The 8,089-nt window shown below is 52.1% G+C and overlaps 1 protein-coding gene across 2 annotated transcripts in view; it reads left to right on the top strand.

Annotated features, from left to right (window-relative positions):
- The first annotated feature begins 7,856 nt into the window (after nt 1-7,856).
- Nucleotides 7,857-8,089, top strand: part of KIF7 (kinesin family member 7) — a 99,976-nt gene continuing 99,743 nt past the window's right edge. Inside the window, exon 1 of one of the 2 annotated variants that reach the window (XM_073618455.1) lies at nt 7,857-7,978. The gene's annotated coding sequence lies outside the window, so the exon portion shown is untranslated. The remainder of the gene's footprint in view (nt 7,979-8,089) is intronic. The other variant, XM_073618456.1, reaches the window with a different exon arrangement.

Raw genomic sequence — 8,089 nt, 5'->3', positions numbered from 1 at the left:
CCATTCATTGCAGTGTGTCTTTTCACACTGGGGCGGTGCGCTTGCGGGATGTTAGGAATAGTCCTGCAAGCAGTATCTTTGAGGCGGGTTGGGAGCGCTGTGATTAGTGCTCCCAAAACGCCCTGCCCATTGCAATGAATGGGCAGCGCTTTCAAACTGCCTTAACCGCTTGATGAATGTTCATTTACATCGGCAGAATGGCACGGCTGTGCAAATCGGCGTACCTGTACGTCCCTTTGAATTTGCAGCCATGCCGGCGCACGCACGCCCCCGCCGCGTGCTCCGTGAGCGCGCCCGCGGGTCCCACGGACTCGATGTCCGCCAGGTGCCCGCGATTGTCTCACAGAGAGGTAGAACGGGGAAACAAGGCGTTTCTCAGTTCTGCCTAGTGACAGAACAGAGATCTACTGTCGTGTCACCTGTAGCCCCCCCACCACAGTTAGAATCACTGGGGGGGAGGGGCTGTGTGTGGCACTACACTGATCACCGCTCCCAATTACAGGGAGCAGAGATCAGTGAGAGTGTCACTAGGCAGAACGGGGAAATGCTTGTTTACATTAGCATCTTCCCGTTCTTCCTCACCGTGAGACGATCGCGGGTATCCCCGCGGATATCGAGTCCGCGGGACCCGCGATCACGGTCACGGAGATCCCGGCGGGCGCGCGCTGACGGCGGCGTGTGCCAGCCCGCAAGCTGCCTCTTAAAGGGCAACATACAGGTACGTTAATCTGCCTGTACGTGCCCTTCTGCCACAGTATATCTGAGTGAGGCAGTTGGGAAGCAGTTAACCACTTAAAAATCCATTTGGGTACGGTGTTGCATGACCACGCAATTGTCATTCAAAGTGCGACAGTGCAGAAAGCTGAAAAATGGCTTGGGCGGGAAGGGGCTGAAAGTGCCCTGTACTGAAGTAGTTAAGTCATAATGTACTAGTCTGCACCGTATACTAGCACATTATGACAGACATACCTGTACATGGAGCCCTCCAGCACAGTGCTGTCGGGGCCGCAATGACGTCACGCCCACGCACGCATGCTGGAGGCTGGGCCCCACCACAGAGCTCTGAAGGTACAGCATGGGTATGTCGTCCCTTTAGAGCACATGTGCCGGTTATGTCACTGGCTGCATTGTACCTACAAGTATGCCTTATTATAGGCTTATCTGTAGGCAGTAGTTAAAAAGTTGACTTTACTTACACTTTAACAACTTAAGGACCGGGTCTATTTTTCAAACTTTTTGTTTACAAGTTAAAATCCTTCTTTTTTTTTTTGCTAGAAAATTACTTAGAACCGGGGCTCGTTTAACTGCTTGACGTCCGTGCTATAGCTGAATGACGGCCACAGCGCGGACCTGAATTTCTGGAGGGCCGTCATATGACAGGACGGCCTCCCCTGTGCACGCTGTGATCACCAATTCACTGAGACTCAGGTGATCACCGTTCCGAGTAAGGGGCCGCTCCCGGCCCCTTACCATGTGATCAGCTGTCAGCAGGACCGGTTTACAAGGGGTGGGCGGAAGGGGTGGGTGCCCTGGGCGGAGCAATTTATTGTAGGAAGGGGGCGCAGCACTGGCAGGCAGTATGATAATAAACTTTCTGGGCAAGTGACTATCACCGGCCGCTCCTATAACATTGCAGAGCAGCGCCTCTGCGCAGAGGCGTACTAAGTGCGGGGCGGGCCGCCCCAAGTACCACACAACACACTGGGAGGGGTGTCAGGCTGCCCCCCCCCCTCCGCGATTGAAGTGGTGGCAGCGCAGCGGGATTAGGCAGCGGCGCAGTGACAGGCAGGGAGAGGTGATCTACATTTTGATGCGAGGGGGGGGGAGTGTGCGGGGGTGCAGGGTGACACCGCTACACCTACCATCCCCTCCTCTCGCGGCCGCGGGCTGTGTGTCTGTGCGATCCCGGACGTCACACAGGCACAGCCAAGCAGAGTGAAGCCACCTCCCCCTCCTCTCTGTTTATGGGTAAACAGGGGGAGGGGATCTGCTGCGCATGTGTCGCCGCGCTGATCTGAGGTACTGAATGGGGGGAGTCTGCTCACTGCACTGAAGGGGGGCTACACTGAAGGGGGGGGGGCTACACTGAACGGGGGGCTACACTAAAAGGGGGCATCTGCACTGAACGGGGGCTACAGGGGGCATCTGCACTGAACGGGGGCTACACTGAATGGGGTGTCTGCACTGAACAGGGGGCTACACTGAATGGGGTGTCTGCACTGAACAGGGGGCTACACTGAATGGGGTGTCTGCACTGAACAGGGGGCTACACTGAATGGGGTGTCTGCACTGAACGGGGGCTACACTGAATGGGGTGTCTGCACTGAACAGAGGGCTACACTGAATGGGGTGTCTGCACTGAACGGGGGCTACACTGAATGGGGTGTCTGTACTGAACGGGGGCTACACTGAATGGGGTGTCTACACTGAACAGGGGGCTACACTGAATGGGGTGTCTGCACTGAACGGGGGCTACACTGAATGGGGTGTCTGCACTGAACGGGGGCTACACTGAATGGGGTGTCTGCACTGAACGGGGGCTACACTGAATGGGGTGTCTACACTGAACAGGGGGCTACACTGAATGGGGTGTCTGCACTGAACAGGGGGCTACACTGAAGGGGGGGTCTGCACTGAACGGGGGGCTACACTGAATGGGGGGTCTGCACTGAACGGGGGCTACACTGAATGGGGTGTCTGCACTCAACAGGGGGCTACACTGAATGGGGTGTCTGCACTGAACAGGGGGCTACACTGAATGGGTGTCTGCACTGAACAGGGGACTACACTGAATGGGGGGTCTGCACTGAACAGGGGGCTACACTGAAGGGGGGGTGTGCACTGAACAGGGGGCTACACTGAATGGGGTGTCTGCACTGAACAGGGGGCTACACTGAATGGGGTGTCTACACTGAACAGGGGGCTACACTGAATGGGGGTCTGCACTGAACAGGGGGCTACACTGAATGGGGGGTCTGCACTGAACGGGGGGGCTACACTGAAGGGGGGGTCTGCACTGAACGGGGGGCTACACTGAAGGGGGGGGTCTGCACTGAACGGGGAGCTACACTGAATGGGGGGTCTGCACTGAATGGGGGGTCTGCACTGAACGGGGGCTACACTGAAGGGGGGGTCTGCACTGAACGGGGGGCTACACTGAAGGGGGTCTGCACTGAACGGGGGGCTACACTGAATGGGGTGTCTGCACTGAACAGGGGGCTACACTGAATGGGGTGTCTGCACTGAACAGGAGGCTACACTGAATGGGGGTCTGCACTGAACAAGGGGCTACACTGAATGGGGGTCTGCACTGAACGGGGGGCTACACTGAAGGGGGGGTCTGCACTGAACGGGGGGCTACACTGAAGGGGGGGTCTGCACTGAACGGGGGGCTACACTAAAGGGGGGGTCTGCACTGAACGGGGGGCTACACTGAATGGGGGGTCTGCACTGAACGGGGGGCTACACTGAATGGGGGGTCTGCACTGAACAGGGGGCTACACTGAATGGGGGGGTCTGCACTGAACGGGGGGCTACACTGAAGGGGGGGTCTGCACTGAAAGGGGGGCTACACTGGAGGGGGCATCTGCACTGAATGGGGGGCTACACTGAATAGGGGGGCTACACTGAAGGGGGGTCTGCACTGAACAGCGGGGCTATACTGAAGGAGGCGTCTTCACTGAAGGGGGGTCTGTGTAACATGCAGGGGGTCCAGAGGTGCAGGGTGATGTGTAATGTAAGAGGACCCAGAGGTGCAGGGTTATGTGTAATGTAAAGGGGCCCAGAGCTGCAGGGTGATGTGTAATGTAAGAGGACCCAGAGAGGTGCAGGATGATGTGTAATGTAAAGGGGCCCAGAGAGGTGCAGGGTGATGTGTAATGTAAAGGGACCCAGAGGTGCAGGGTGATGTGTAATGTAAAGGGGCCCAGAGCTGCAGGGTGCTGTGTAATGTAAAGGGGCCCAGAGCTGCAGGGTGATGTGTAATGTAAAGGGGCCCAGAGGTGCAGGGTGATGTGTAATGTAAAGGGGCCCAGAGGTGCAGGGTGATGTGTAATGTAAAGGGACCCAGAGTTGCAGAGTGATGTGTAATGTAAAGGGACCCAGAGTTGCAGGGTGATGTGTAATGTAAAGGGGCCCAGAGCTGCAGGGTGATGTGTAATGTAAAGGGGCCCAGAGGTGCAGGGTGATGTGTAATGTAAAGGACCCAGAGGTGCAGGGTGATGTGTAATGTAAAGGGACCCAGAGGTGCAGGGTGATGTGTAATGTAAAGGGACCCAGAGGTGCAGGGTGCTGTGTAATCTAAAGGGGCCCAGAGCTGCAGGGTGATGTGTAATGTAAAGGGGCCCAGAGGTACAGGGTGATGTGTAATGTAAAGGGACCCAGAGGTGTAGGGTGATGTATAATGTAAAGGGACCCAGAGGTGCAGGGTGATGATTAATGTAAAGGGGCCCAGAGCTGCAGGGTGCTGTGTAATGTAAAGGGGCCAAGAGCTGCAGGGTGATGTGTAATGTAAAGGGGCCCAGAGGTGCAGGGTGATGTGTAATGTAAAGGGACCCATAGGTGCAGGGTGATGTGCAATGTAAAGGGACCCAGAGGTGCAGGGTGATGTGTAATGTAAAGGGGCCCAGAGGTGCAGGGTGATGTGTAATGTAAAGGGACCCAGAGGTGCAGGGTGATGTGTAATGTAAAGGGACCCAGAGGTGCAGGGTGATGTGTAATGTAAAGGGACCCAGAGGTGCAGGGTGATGTGTAATGTAAAGGGGCCCAGAGGTGCAGGGTGATGTGTAATGTAAAGGGGCCCAGAGGTGCAGGGTGATGTGTAATGTAAAGGGGCCCAGAGCTGCAGGGTGCTGTGTAATGTAAAGGGGCCCAGAGGTGCAGGGTGCTGTGCAATGTAAAGGGGCCCAGAGGTGCAGGGGGCTGTGTAATGTAAAGTAGTGCAGGGGGCTGTGTAATGTAAAGGGGTCAGTGCGGGGGATCGCTGGACTCCAGGTTAACAGGACTGGGAGGGATGGGGAGGGGGTCCAATGTAAGTTCACCTTACAGATTTTCTGTAAAGTGAACTTACAATTTAACCATTTGCCGACCTGCCGCAGTACATATACTGCGATGGGGCTGCAGCTACAGTATTGTATTGTTGTATTGTTTTAAGTGTTTTCTGGTTTTGAAAAGACACTGACTCTTTCTTTATACCCGGGGGGGGGGGGCGCAGTTTGCCATCTTCGCCCTGGGCACCAGATGGCCTTGTCCCAGCACTGGCTTTCAGCCAATGACAGCTGATCACATGATGTAAACAAAAGCTCGGTAATCGTTTTTTCTTTCAGCGTGAGGAGAAAATAAAGCCGATCACTGACTCATTTGCAAGAGTCATCGGTCCCAAAGAGGAAGAGGCAATTCTGCCTCATCTGTGCACACTAGTACCCCCTGCCAGTGCCACCTGCCATTGCCACCTGCCAGTGCCCACAGTGCCCACCAGTGCCACCTATCAATACCCATGAGTGCCACCTATCAATGCCCACAAGTGGTGCCAATCAGTGCCACCTAGCAGTGCTGCCTATCATTGTAACCAATCAGTGCCCATTATTGCCACCCATCAGTGCCCATCACTGCCACCCATCAGTGCCCATCACTGCCACATATCGGTGCCTATCAGTGCCGCCTCATCAGCGTACATCAATGAAGGATAAAAATGACCTGTTTTAAAATTTAGTGGGTCCTACACTATCCATAGATTGGGAGATCCTGCTTCTCTGAACCATGAGAGCAATACACTCCTCTATATGGGAGAACCCATGACACAAGTGGACAATGGCTGCACCATCTTTAATGCATGTTTTAGGGTGTACCCCCAAATATCTTGTTTGTCTGTTGTATGGATTCTGACCAAATCCTTTTGGGTGAGGAACACCCCACTCCCTCATCAGTGCCTCTCATTAGTATCCACTTCTCCCATATAGAAGAGTGTATTTCTCTCATGGTTCAGAGATGCATGATCTCCCAGTCTATGGATAGTGTAGGACCCACTAATCATGGGGTACTTTATCGCAGTAAGTGGGCTTAGCACCATATAGCAATATGGTGTGACCAAATCCCCATATTTTTTGATAATGTTTTTTGAAATTGTCTAGGTGTTTTAAACTAGCCTTGCTGGAGGTAAATGTCTTTTTTGCATATGTGTGCGCTGTAATATTTTGTTCTGCTGTATGGTCTTATGGCTGCACCATCTTTAATGCATCTTTTAGGGTGTGCCCCCCAAATATCTTGTTTGTTTAAAAACGCCTCAAATTCGCATATATATATATATATGAACCCAGCCTTAATCTCGGGTTCACACTTGTGCAATGCAGTAAGCAGTGCGATTCCTGTGCGGGTTCCCGCATCGCATCTCACTTGCAGGCAGTTCACACCTCTCTGCGAACCGCTGCCGGTGTCAATGTAAAGTTTACGACACCCCCAAATCAGTTTGCAGATCGCAGTGCAAACTGTGAAATAGGACAGGAATCGGATCGCATAGGTGTGAACACCCATGCAATCCGATTCCAGTGCGGACCAAAAAAAGGGTCCTGCACCTATTTTGGTGCGAATGCAATGCGATTTCAGCCATACAGTTTGTATGGCTGAATTCGCATTGGACGGACATCGCATTGCGAATCACATGCGATGTCTTGCATCACACTAGTGTGAACCTAGCCTTAGAGAAAACAATTTCGCTGGGTCATTCCCCTCAGTGACAGAACGTGTAAACAAGGCAGACTTCCGTTCTGACAGGAGAGATCACACAGATCTTGTCTTTCTGCTATGCAGGAAGACGGATCTGTGTGTTGTCCCAGTGAGCCCTTCCCCCATACAGTTAGAACACACAGTGAGGAAACACATTTAACCCCTTGATCACCCCTGATGTTAGCCCCTTCCCTGCCAGTGTCATTAGTACAGTAACAGTGCATATTTTTAGCACTGATTACTGTAATAATGTCACTTGTTCCCAAAAAAGTGTCAAAAATGTCAGGTGTCCGCCGCAATGTCACAGTCCCACTAAAAATCACCGATCACCGCCATTACTAGTAAAAAAATAAAAAATAAAAATGCCATAAATCTATCTCCTATTTTGTAATGTAGACACTAACTATTGCGCAAACCAATCAATTTACGATTGCGATTTTTAAAAAATTTTTTACCAAAAATATGTAGCAGAATACATATCGGCCTAAACTGATGAATAAATTCGTTTCTTTTTACTTTTTTTTTTTGGAAATGTTTTATAGCAGAAAGGAAAAAAATTGTTTAGTTTTTTTCAAAATTGGCGCTCTTTTTTTTTGTTTATAGAGCAGAAAATAAAAACAGCAGAGGTGATGGAATACCACCAAAAGAAAGCTCTATTTGTGGGGGGAAAGGGGACATCAATTTTGTTTGTGTACAACGTCGCACGACCGCGCAATTGTCAAAGCGACGCAGTGCCATATCGCAAAAAATGGTCTGGTCGGGGGGGGGTAAATCCTTCTGGGGCTGAAAAAATACAGCTCAGCCACCTATTTATTTATTTATTTTTTTTACAATAAGCTGTGATAGGAACAGAAGTGTGTACATTCTCATATACACAGTAAGCACACAATATTATGTATTTTTGTCATTATTCCTTTAACATATATTTAGAATAAATACACAGGTTACAGGGAGACTATCAGTAAGTAAAAGTCTGCAGGGATTGTACAGGGACTGAACTCCATAGCCTGGGGCTGTCCCTGAATTCCATACAGGAAGTGTGTGTGTGTCCCAGAAGTGTGACGTTCAGCGGTACCCAGCAATGCCAGGCGGACACAAAGAATCTCTCCTATGTTCCCGGCCGAACAGGCAAACAGCACGCACGCCACTAGAGGGCGCTGCTGGCTATGTGGATAGAGATGGTGCTGTGGTCTCCAGTGATGGGCGCTCCTCTATAGGACATCCAGCGGAGGGATCGCCGGGCTCCCGGTGTGTTCAGGTGAAGGACCGGTCACCGGGGTTTTCTGTTCTATCTTCTCCGTTATCAGAGCCCTGAGGGCGGTGCAATGCACGGTGTATTCCTGCAGGAGGCAGCCCCCCCCCCCCGGCA

Source organism: Aquarana catesbeiana, linkage group LG03 (assembly GCF_042186555.1).
Source record: "Aquarana catesbeiana isolate 2022-GZ linkage group LG03, ASM4218655v1, whole genome shotgun sequence".
NCBI classification, from domain to species: domain Eukaryota; kingdom Metazoa; phylum Chordata; class Amphibia; order Anura; family Ranidae; genus Aquarana; species Aquarana catesbeiana.
The sequence above is the reverse complement of the archived record's forward strand: the minus strand, read 5'-3'. Positions and strand labels throughout refer to the sequence as shown.